Genomic DNA, 12,357 nt, shown 5'->3' with positions numbered 1-12,357 from the left:
TCCTGCAGAGAAAAATGGAGAATTTAAGGGAATGTTCTGGGGTTTTATTAACTTTAATGTTAACTTAAGACACGGAGGGTGTCTGGCAGCTGAGCGCACAGCCCTTCCTACCTCCTGGTGGCTTCTCAGCCATGGGGATTTGAGCACCTGATTTCATTTTGCTGCCACCAATAAAACAAGTGTCAAGGGGGAATGGTGGGGTGGAGGGAGGGACAGGAATCATCTCGAGTTGGGAATAAGAGCCCAAGCGGAGGGTGGGGACCGGTCCCATTGGTAAGTGCTGAAGCGGGAGTGAATAATAAGCAGGGGTGGTGGATCTTCGGCAAGATAAATGGTGCACAGAAAATATTCTCCTTGCAAACTTCTTGGGGATAAAAATGATTTAAAGAGACACCATCAAGATAAAAATCATATCTATTCAAGAAAAAGCTTCTTACGAGTGTTATTAATAGTACTTGAGTTTGTTAGGCTGGGAAGGGCTTTAAAATATTGCGCTTGCTTTTTGCTGTCGGTGCTGCCTGGTTTAACTTCCGCAGCGTGCTCAGCCCAAGAGAGCAACAAGGAGTTTGGTGGCCAGTGTAGGAGCAAAGGTGAAACCCCAGGGTGCCGCTGGCTTCCCCGGATCCAGCTCCTCAGCATCCCAGGGGACGTCACTGCAGCGTGCAGACATTCAGGTGCATTTCTCCACCCCATGCTCGGGCTGTGAGCATCTCTCTGCATCCCACATCACCTTTACGCAGCGGTGGTGAGGTTGGCTTGGTGGTGTTGACCCTGGTGTTGGTGCTGAGGGACCCCAGCACAGAGCTCTTGCCCGCTGTGCCCCAGAACCAGAGGCAGGATCGGGTGAGATTTCACTGGAAGCCTCCAAGCAACGCTGCCTTGCCCGCATCCCTTGGGAAGCTGGGCTTTGACTGCTAGATTAAAGGCTTCTCCGGCATCACAGACCTCCTCCCTGGGTGTTTAATTACAGGCTGTGATCCACTTGTCTCCCAGTCTTCTCTTTGCTACATCAAGGCACCGTTCAGCCAGGTCCCCCAGCCCTGCTCGTCACCGCTCGCAGAACCTGGCCCCCGAGGGTGCTGCTGTTCCGCGGGGAGGTGTCGCGGGGAGGTGTTGCTCCCAGCTCCGGGCTCAGCACAGCCACAGGCAGGCACACCAGGAATGGCGTTTGCCTCTTCCCTCTCGTTTTTTTTCCTTTCCTTTCCAAAGGCACAGCAGCCCGAAGCTCTGGCGTCTCCGATCTCTGCGTGCAGGAGGATGAGGCACGAGGAAGGCTTTGCCTTGGAAGAGGCAGAGGGGAGGGTGGAGATGCCCTGTGTGGGTTTGGGGCTGGGGAGGGGACAAGCCGGGACTTTGCGGTATCATGGGGAGCCTGGTGCTGCCCATCCGATGTCCCCAAACTGGGGACAAGCCCGTCTGCTTGCCCCATCTCTGCCTGAAGACCCAAGGCTTCACCCCCTTTCCATGCTCAGCCCTGCAGAGCTTCTCCTGCCCAGCCTAAATCTCCCTGGCTCTGACCCCCTTTATTTCTCTTCCTGACCTCTCCGTGCACACGGGGAAGGATTACACCTCTCCTCTCCCGCACCTCTGAAAACTGTGATCGTGCCTCCCCTCTACCTCCTCTGAACGGCTCAGCCTCGGAGCTCCCGCTGTCAGCCCGCAGGTCTCGCTTTGCAGCCCCCAACCATTTCTGTTGCTCTCTCTGGGCTCTTTCCAAGCGCCTGACATCTTCCAGCCACACGAAGATTCATTTTTGCTGTCTGGCCTCCAGGTACTTGGGGAAAAATGGGACCGCTGCTGTATTTTAAGCCGACTGGTTTGAAAACTGTGAAAGCAGGACTGAGAATTTAATGGCACGTTAAATATATGGCGGATTGTTAGGTCCAATTCTGATTTCAAAGCACACATGACCCTGGGAATTAAGGATGAAGATGAGTTTCACTACAAGGTAAATAAAAATTAACGGATGGCGATATAAATATACCTGCATATTAGAAGCAGGCACGTGTCTTTGAAATACGCTCAATTAGAGAACTGAGAGTTTGATGGTTATGTGTTTTTTGTTTTTTGTTTTTAATAAACCTTCATAAACATGGCAAAACTTCAAGGACTCACAAACAATAAAAGCAGCCCCAGCTCCTGTTCCTACCTCCAGAGCTTTATGAGTGTTATGCTCCTTGCATAAAACAAAAGCACCACCACAAATTAAGCCGGTTACTTTTGCTGCCCCTTGTCTGGCTCTCGGGGGGGGCTGGGACCCGTGCCCGTGAGCAGGGTGTTGATGAAGAGTGACCACGATGTCCCCAGGGCTGGTGGCTGGTCCCCGCTGGGAAATGTGTTACAAGGAGTCGTTGCAGGCATTAATTAGGCAGAGCGGGCCTGGGGTGCAAATTCCTGGCTGTGGGTGCTGAAAAAGCTTCACCCCTGTGCTCGGGACTGAGCCCTCGAAGTCATGGAGCAAGGACTGGCTCTTGGGTCGGGGCTCACGGGGTCTTGCCCGTCTGGAGGCTGTTGGTGCCGCTTGGTTCACTCCAAAAGAAACCCCTAAAATGAGGCAGGAGGGGGAGAGACAGAGAGGAAGGAAAGATCCTGCTTTGGGCAACGGTCGCCTCTAATTGTTACGAAACTTTTCACAGACGCTGAACAACAAAGAAGTGAAACGCGGAGATTTAATTATCCGTAATTGTACACACGCAACTGCTTAATTAAGCTTTTTCTTTTTCAACCTGACAGAATCTGCTCGCAAGGTGCGGGCGTGAGGGGCGGCTGCCCATCTGGTGGGCCATCTGCAGCACCAGCAGGAGAGGCGAGGGAGCCCCGGCGCCGCAGCCCGCGGGCGAGAGGATGCCCGAGCCTGTGCCTCGTCCTCGCTTGCACCCCGCGCCGGGTTTCAGGATGGGATGGATGAAAAGGCACCACGAGCTTTCAGTTCCAGCTGGTGGTGATATCCTTAGGGGTACGGACCTGAATTTGGTGATGTGCTGGAGGCAAAGCTCAGGCTTCGAGGAAAGTCGGTCCTTAAGGTTGTGGGAGCTCTGCTGCCGTGCCGAGTGGTGATGATGGGCAACGGCGGGGGGGACAGAACTATCCCTGCTCCAAGCCTGCTCCCCTCTCACCCCACAGCATCTTCCTTCACGGGATGTGGGTGACAAGGACAGACAAACAGCAAAAACTAGTAAGGCAAAGGAACGGGGAGGGGGGACACCAAACCCAAGCCCCCTTCTTTCTGAGATCCAAATTAAAGTCCTAAATGCTGTTAGGAACATGATTCAGAGCTTATGAACATGTTGTTTACATTGATTTATCCCCACAGCCTTCAAGACTTCCTGAAAATAATTAGGGTTGATGTTGCCAGCGCTGGAGCTAAACGTTGAAACCGCAAAATGAAACCTGCATGCTCTGGCCCTGCCTCGTGAACACAGCGCGTTCAGGCAAATACCAACCCCTGCAGCTTGCACCCTGCGCGGTGCCTCGATGCGATGCTGATCGCAGCAGCCTGGAGGATGCGTGGCCACGGCACGGGGGGTCTGGAAACCCCAACCCGGGTCCCCGTTGCCCTGCAGAGCTGAGCCTCCCAGCCCCGCACGCCGCAGCTGCAACCCCCAACGGCCACCCTCACCAAGCAGCGCTGCCTTTTCTTTCCAATACAGTAGTTTTATTAAATTTTTTTTTCCTTGTCCTTAACACGGTTTATAACAAGACAGAACACATGTACCAGGTCTAGGAAGGTATATTATGGCCTAGCCTGGGGGCAGGTTACACGGCTCCGGCTGGCGAGCGCGCGCTCTCCCTATTAGCAGCTGGGGCTGCTGTGGAAGCGGCTCCTCGGGGACAGCCCGGCTGCTCCAGTGATGGAGAGGGCTCAAGCTGCTTTTCCCGGTGTGGAGGATGCTCTCCATCGAGCTGCTTGGTTACTTTTTTATAACACGCCATCCATCAGCAGGGCAGACAGCATTTTTCCAGCTCAGGGGGGTGGGTTTCTTTCACCACCACTCTTAGCAATGGGGCTCGAGCTGTAAGTCAGCCCCCGTGGAGGTGGCACCGGCACGGGCCTTGTCCCTGTGCCTGGGAGCCCAGCAGACCACCCAGCAATGATGCCAGGCACAAGAACACAGCCTGGGTACCACCAGGATGAGGCTGGGCCCCGCGGACAGCAGCGCATCGCGAATTGCCCAGGCTTCACATGGAGAAGCCAGCGGGATCTGGGGAGCGATTCAGTCGGGTGTCCAACAAAGCAAGCAAAAATGAGACGGGCTGGGGCTGCCCCAGGGACGTGCTCAGAGAGGCAGAGCCACTTGTGATGGACCCGGCACAGCCCAGATCCTGGGAACAGGCATCGGCAGTGGGGATGGCGAGCCCAAACAGGCAAGGAAAAACCATCACCAAGTGGAGCAGGAAGGGAAATGAGCCCCAGCTGGGGACACCTGGGGGTGGGCAGCAGGCAGCTCACGCCCTGCACCCTCCCTTTGATATAGGGCTGCTTGGGCCAGGGGCAGGCTTTGCAGGGAGAGGAGCTGGTGAAGCTGTGCAGGGGGTCCTGGGGCTGGCCGGGTGCTCGCAGTGCAGACCTGTGAGCCAGGGTTTGGCACCCGTCCCCTCTGATCGGCCCTGGGAGCGCTGCAGCAGTGATGGGAACACGGTGAGTGCTCTCGGCTCAAAAAGCACCTTCAGAATCTGCCAAGTCAGCACCAGGACAGGCCGTGGGGCTGAGAGCTTTGGTGCAAGGTTTCGGGATGTTTTCCGGAGCAGAGCTTTGCTCCAGAAATCAGCTTTAATTGCATGCTGTGCTCGGTGCCACCCCAGCGCGCCGGGCTGTCGGCAGAGCCATCGCTCATCTCGCCCAGGTTTGCTGCGTCCCGCTCGCGCCGGCTCTTATCTCCCTGTTTATTGCTGTAAAGTATTGAAGTCAGAAAGGCTGACTCAGCAGCGGAGGCTGGAGGTAATTTCTGCACATCTATCAAAGCGACGAGTCCCGCTCCTGTCTGCCGTTATTGGCGGCTCTGTCACCTTGCGGCGGGCTCGATTCCGGGCTGGGACCGGTGGTGGCACAGGTGTCCCCCGCCTGTCCCAGCTGCTCCAAGCAGGGCAGAGCTCGGTGCACAGCACCGGGTTTGCAGCAGATGTCAGACCTTTCTGTGCCTCGCTGGATGCGGGATGGGATGGATCTGGAGCGGTGGCAGCCTGCTGGCGTGCCACGGTCCCCCAGCGTTGATGGATGGAGCGATCAGCCAGCAGCGTTGTAGCAGGGAGGGGGGAGAAGGGGTAAAACTTTGTGTTACCTGAACGGGAAAGCGTGAGAAAGAGTGGCTGAGCCTCTCAGAGAGGGGAAAGCTTTGTTTGTGTGTTTATTCCCTGTTAATTTATTTAAGTGGCACGGAGACCCGCTAATGAAGTGTTGAAGATGGATTGTGGCTGGGTTGTGTTACATGGGGCTCGTAGGATAGTTAATTACCCTGAGAAGCTTGAATGCAATGAATACTTCATAAAGCCAAAGCCAACGGTGAATTATTCATTACCCATTTACCAGGGGTGGCTATGATAAACCCTCCAGGGCCAGGGACGGCGCGTGGGCTGTCCTTCCTGGCTCTCAGCAGACACAGACACCTCACCAGGGAGAAATTAAGATCCATCCCGAGCCCTGAATCACGCTGAAGGAGAGAACCCTAGGGGGAAATGAGACGGGAAAACTCACCAGACCGTGGGCAGAGCGAAGGACCCGACCAGCTTTAAACACCGGTGCGGTGCCATGGCTGGATGGTGCCTGGGTGGGGGTTGTAACAGGGCTGTTGTATCCTGGCTGCTGTAAAAAAAAAAAAAAAAAAAGTCTTTGCTGCCATCTACCTCTCCTGGGCTTCCCTGCAGCTGGCCTGGCTCCATGGGGAGGCTCTGCCATGGGCTGTGGGCTCTGGGGGCTGCCCTGGGAGCCCCAGCACCTCTTGACCCGGGACTGGGATCCTGGTGGAGCCTCGTGATGGCAGTGCTTGGGCTTCTTGGTCCTCCCCTCCGTCCCTGCCTTTCTCCTCTGATTCAGTCCCTCCCCTTGGTGGCTCTTGCACCACGGTTTTGGTCCAGCACAGCCTCAAAAGTTCCTCGCTCCCCTCTAGCATGGGGGTGCAGCCTTCCTGCAAAAAAAATCCAGTGGGATTTTTTTTCCTACACCCCCTGGCCAAGCCTGCCCCCCACGCTGATCCCTGCTGGAGGCAGCACGGTGGGATGTCCTGGCCCTTTCCTTCCCGCAGCCTTGGCTCTGCTGCCCGGGCTGTTTTGCTCCTTTGGTGCCCAGTTCAGGCTATCTCCCCCTACCTCTCCCACTCAGTTTGTAGTTCTGTGTTATCCCCTGAAATCTCTGCTCCTGCCGATGTTCTCTGCACCTTAAAGAATATTTAACCACCTGTTAAATTATTTATCCCTCCGAGGTTTCGTGCACTCGGGGCAGCTTGCAGGCCTCCTGGAGAATTAACTAGAGCCATAAATCAAAGAGACATTTGAGAAATTTCCCATTGCTTGTGCTGATGGCGGCCTGGCCCCTGAAATGCCACTCGCAGTTTGGGAGCCGGGTGCTGCCACTTGCTGCTATTACTTGTTTAGGAGCTTGTTAAATGTAGAAGTTAAATAGACTCCAGGAAATAGATACGACACGCCAAGTGCTGCCTACGGGGGAAATTGGGTGGCTGCCAGCCCCTAATGCTCCTGTTCAAGGTGGGTTTTTTCAGGCTCTTGCAAAGCACCGACATCGATCACGTCTGAGGGTGACAGCCCAGGGCTGCTCGGGGGCGGCTGTGGGGCAAGGGGACAGCGGCGCTCCTGGGGGCGGTGTGCTGGGGTCTGGAGGGATTTGGGGTTGGGAAAGGGGCTCAGAAGTGAAGCTGTGCTAGGGCAGGCGTGGGGCTTGCTGCTGGGTGCGCCCTGCTCCCAAAGCACAGCTGGGGCCGGAGGTGGCGGTGAGCTCTCCTGCTTCATGTTCAGGACGTGGGTGAAGGAGATGCTGGCAGGGAAGCACAGAGCGGGTGCTGATGCTCTCCTGGCACCTCCTGAAGGAGGATTTCTCTTCCCTGGGTAAGCCCAGGATTAAAGCAGCTAGCTCGCCTCACAGGGAGCAAGAAATACTGCCGCCTGCCCTCTCTCTTCATCCGCGTTAGGGTGACACACGGAGCAGGGTGCGCATTGATCTCATTGCCTGCCCCAGCACTGCCCTGCTGAAACCCCCCCGGGGCAGCAGCTGCAGCAGCCTCACCTTGTAGCCCCAAGCTTGCTGCTCCGACCGCTTTGCCTGTTTCCTTGCAGGCCACCTGGGGCAGGGATGGCACCGGGTGTCTGCTGTCCCGCTGCGGTGCTCAGGCTGCTTTTCCATGGGGGTTGGTGGCCAGCGTGCAGTGGCATTTCCTTAGTCTGACAAACTGAGCCTTGTCCTGGGTGTCCCCAGCAGCTGCAGGAAAAGGTTGGGAGCAAAAGGAGGTAGAGAGGAGAAACCCAGCAAGGGGCTGGGTGTCTGCCAGCCCCGTGGTTTGTTTTCACTTGTGCATCTCAGCTGAGGATGGAGACTTGGGCGATCTCAGCGGGACGATGAATGTGATTTTTGCACAGGGTGTTTTTGGATGCCAGCCACAGTGTGGCCAGGCAGGAGCAAGGCAGCAGCCCTGCTCAGGCATGCATGCAGAAGCTGCTCAGCAAGGCAAAGCAGGGGACAAATCCTGGCCCTGGGACGTCTCTTTGCAGCACCACGTGGCATGAAATGTGTTTAGGAGCTGCCTCTGGGCAGGGACTGTGGGTAAACAAGCTGTCACACATGCTGCCACGTCCTGGGCAGGGAGCTCTCCGCAGCAGAGATGCGAAAGCGCCTGCGGAGCCATGCTGATGCCAAGTGACACCCGTGGGGGTCCCCGCTGCAAGGATGATCCTGTCTGGCTGAAACTCGTACAGATTGCCCTGCGCCCCGAGGTCTGCAGCTCGCTTCTTCACGAGGCTTCTGCGTTTGGGGCTTTTTGTTTGCTTTGTGTTGCCTGAGCGCTGCAAATAGCATTGTGGGTGCTGGGTGGGAGCTGCTCCCCTGCCCTGTGCCCCCAGCAGAAGGGGGATGTGTGGGCTGGGAGCTCTCCTTTTGGAGAAGGAGGCTGTCCGGGTGCAGTGTGACCAAGTCCCTGTCCCCTGCCACCTGCCTCTGCGTGACCTGGAGGCCCTGAGCTGGATGTGGCTGTTCCAGCGCAGGTATGGGCTCTCTGCTTACAGCCCCCACTCAGTGAAGCCTTTTCCTTTGTGTTCCCTGGTTTCTCCCCGTGCTCAAAGCCTTCTGCAGGGTGGCGGAGGTGTTTTGTCTTTCCCGACACAACGCGATTTTCTGCCATCAGCGCTTTTCCAGCAGAAGCCACCTGCATCACCGCTGCTCCTCTTGCTGCTGACCAAGGAGCAAATCACTCCCATGAGGTTCCCACCACAACCAAACCTTTCTGCTCTCCCTGCAACATCTGAATGAGACTTTAAGCATAGTTTATCCTTATTCCCTTCCTGCATTAACTCTCACGCCCACTCCTAGGTGCACAGGGGGGCCTGGGACGAGCCCCGCTGCACCCTGAAGCACCAGGGTCCCCTCAGGACCAGGGCAGAGCCTCTGCAGAGGGGACAAGCCCCAGTCCCACCTCCCCTAAATCATGGGGCTCTCTGTGCAAAGCTGCAGACACCCAGGGGAAAGGTTTTCTCCTGTCCTGAGCACTGTTGCAGCAAGGTTTGGTGCTGCCCTGTGCCCTTTGCATCCCACCCGGTGCATCCTGCTGCTTATTCCCCATAGAAATGAGGATTTCAGTTCACTGCATCTGCCCGCTGGGCAGCAAGCTGCCAAACAAGGGAGAGGGAGCCTGCAGCAGCCAGCCGGAGAGCTGGGAGAAAGTGCTAGGTAATAGAGGTATTTATTATAGGAGGGAGGAAATTTATATGCTATTCCTGCTTCTTCAGCTCTCAGTCATTGCCAAGGGGAGAGGAGGAGTGGGCAGCTTGTGCAGGAAATAGCCAGAAGTCTGTTTTCTGCCCATCTGTCAGTCTGATGAACAAGAAAAATATAGGTGGCCTTGATAAAGGAGAAAGAGAGTCTCGAGGAGGCTGGCGTGGGTCTCCGCAGCCATTCAAAGCCACGAGCAGCCCTGGGCTCACGGGGCAGCTGCTCTGCTCTGGGGCCAGACCCCAAGGCTGGAAGCATCCTGGTGGGGTCTCCCCCATGCTGGGGGCAGAAAGCTGTGAGCATGGGGCGAGGGCAGGGGCAAAGAGGGCTGCAGGAGGTGAGAGATGGGCGGAAAGGGTTTTTTTGGGGTGAGAACGTGGGGTGCAGAGGGGACAGGTTGGAGGAGAGGCATGGATGGGGATGGGGTCGGTGCCCGGAGCCATCACCACAAGGCTGCGCATCTCCCCTCGGCAAGGCTCTGCCTGTTAGTTTATCTGAAGTGCTTGGCATCTACCAGAGAAAAGCACTAGGGAGTGAAAAACCCACCAAGTATTAAGTGCTAATAATTCCCCGCTTTTATTTGCGGTTATCCACCTACATGAAAGAGGCTGGGTTTTTGCTGACACTTTCTTGCTGGGAATTGAATGCTGCCTGAATCATCCATCCAGGGCCATTTGCTCATAAAAGTAAGGAATTGCTGTTTGAATCTCTTTATTCCTGCTAACGTGACACACGCAGCACTGATGGATCTGGAGAGCCTTTGCGCAGGCGGCGATGTCCGTGCGGGCACGTAGCAGGAACGTGGGTGCTCGTGCACCCTCCTGGGGGTGCAAATGCTGCCCGAGTCCATTTGGGCTCAGCCTCGTGGAGGAGAAGCTGCTGGGGCCGTGCATGGGCTGGGGAAATCGGGGCCCTACCGGGCTGTACCGCCTGCAGCTTCTCCAAAAAGCTCCTTGAAGCAGCCTGAGGGGCATCTTCTCCCCCTGGGTACCGGGGTTTGTGCATCTCAGAGCAGGGCTGGGGTGGGATCTGGACCCCCCCCCCCCAGCCCTGTGAATGTGACAGCACAGAGGGAAGGATGGATTTTTATTTATTTTAATCTTGATGCTTCCAGAGCTGCTGCCTTGGCTGGACAAGGAGATGCTTTTCCTTTGGCAGAGATAAATAGCTAAGGCCATCCCCTCCGGCATCCCGGCTGCTGCTTCTGTGCTCCGATGTGATAAATTCATCCCGGGAGAGACCTGAGACAGCCCGGCCCGAGGGGGCTCAGCCCCGGGGCAGGATGAGTGCTGTGCGCTGTGGCGCCGGCCCAGGTCCCGCTCTCAAGCCCTGCAGCCTCGTGCCTGTCCCTGCCAGAGCCAAAACCTCCCTCAGCCGTGAGGATGTCTCCAAATTAGGGACGTTATTAACTACAAGCTGCTTTTCCCCTGACTGCTGCTTGCACAAACGATAACTGATTTAAAATGAATTGAGCCAATTACTGCAGTTTTTCCTAAAACAGATGATGGCAATCCTCTGGTAAGGCGGAGCAATCCCAGCTGCAGCGTGGATAAGAGTTAGACACTGAAATGCCCTTTGGGCCTGAATTTCCAGCTGTCTCGGTTTTCTGGTCTATGTCTAGCTGCTTTTTCCTCAATCACATGTGAATTTAGGCAGCAGCAGCCAGGGGCTGCTGACTGGGCTAAGCCACCGCAGGCTGCAGAAGGTGACAGTGTCTGCTCTCTGTGCAATTATTTGCTAGGAATGGGCGATGCTGCAATGATCCTTGCTGTTTGCAAGCCAGCAGTGCCTGAAAATATCGATGTAGTTATGGAAAAGCAGAAAGAAATAACACCTGAATTATTTTTTTTTTTTTCAGCCTTGAGGCTGGGTTTGGGGATTTGGCAGTTCCCTGGTGCTTGTGCATGGGGATGTTCCTGTGTGGGAAAGGCGGGGTGTCCATGGGCTCCAAAAGGGTACCTCCTGCCCCAAATTATTTAACCAAGTGCTAATTTCATAGCTACAGCCACCTGGCGTGCTGGTTGCAGATCCTATCTGCACACAAAGTTCATCAAACTTTAAAGAACAAAAGCCTGCCACTGGATGTCTTGTCCTTGCCACGCAAGGTGCTCCGGTGGAAAGGAAACCTAATGAAGATGAATTCGAGCTTAACTGTGTGCAAATGAGTTAAGGAATCTTGAAATCAGCTCCCTATTTGTCTGCCTTTCCAAGGCCTGGGAAATACTGATTTGTACCAGTGCATCGTGTTCCCAGCAGAAAGAGCGAGGGGGGACACGGGTGCCTTCGGGATGGGGACAGGTCGGATCCTGCACTGCCTCTGCACCAGCTCAGTTTGCCACAAGCTCTGAGCTGCTGGCAGTTTGGGCTGGGGCACACAAACACAGCAGGTCCCCAGCTTGTTGCTGCAGCTGTTGTGCTCCCTGGTTTGGCTGCGGACCCCAACCCCAGGATTCCCCCTCCTGGGGGCACCCCCAGGATCCCAGTCCCCAGCAGAGCCCCATCCTTGCAGCCCACCTTTGGAATAGAGCTGCTGTAAAATCAGTGAGTGATTAAAACCCCCTTTGGGCAATGCACACAACCGTAGTGTTTTATTATATTGCCATCTGAGCAGTAAAAATACGTGGATAAACACATCTAAACCAATCTGAAACATGGGGTCAGGAATCCGGGCTCCTGCTGCTCCTCCTTGTAATCTCCTCTTAAGTGATATATCTTCTGATTGCTGTTGTCAGCTCTCTAAATTTAATAACTGAAATAACCATCTTTTCCTATTGTTCACTTATTTATAAGTGCGGGATCAATAAAGAATATTTTTAAAAGCCCCTGGATTTGAAAAATGAGGGGTGCATGGCCTGGAAGGCAGCTGTGAGGAAATTGTGACTTCGCACTTCCAACAGGGCTCCAAACAAGGTGGGGGAAGAGAAAAAAAGAAAAGCTCCCTCCAGTGAGATGCTTTCAGTAACCAAAAAAATGGAATCGATGAGGCTTTGATTTGTAGTCGCAGACTGCCTGGTTGCTGCACTTCTGCCCTGTCCCCGCGTGGGCCAAATTGTGTGGTTTGGGGGCAAATTGTGTGGTTTTGGGGCAAGCGGGGCTGCTGCTTGGATACCTGGATCTCTGGCAGGGGGTTGGTATAGGGGAGGTGAGCATCGTTAACCACTGCTGCGGGGCAGCAGCAGAGGGGCTGCTCTCCTGGGGTGGGATTATCCTTTTGTTCCCATCTGTGGGTTCTTCCCTGAGGGAAGCAGCTCCTCCGTTGCTCGCGGATGATGGCAGGCTGCCTGCACCTCCGAGCGCATCGCCAGCACATCGTGCAACCTGCGCAGGCAGTGCCCACCCCGAGGAGGCTCCTTCCATTGGCGTGGATGCAGCAAGGAGGTAAAAACTATCCTAAAAAGGAATTCAAGGAGGTAAAACTATCCTAAAAA

Source organism: Oxyura jamaicensis, chromosome 26 (genome assembly GCF_011077185.1).
Source record: "Oxyura jamaicensis isolate SHBP4307 breed ruddy duck chromosome 26, BPBGC_Ojam_1.0, whole genome shotgun sequence".
NCBI lineage: Eukaryota > Metazoa > Chordata > Aves > Anseriformes > Anatidae > Oxyura > Oxyura jamaicensis.
The sequence above is the reverse complement of the archived record's forward strand: the minus strand, read 5'-3'. Positions refer to the sequence as shown.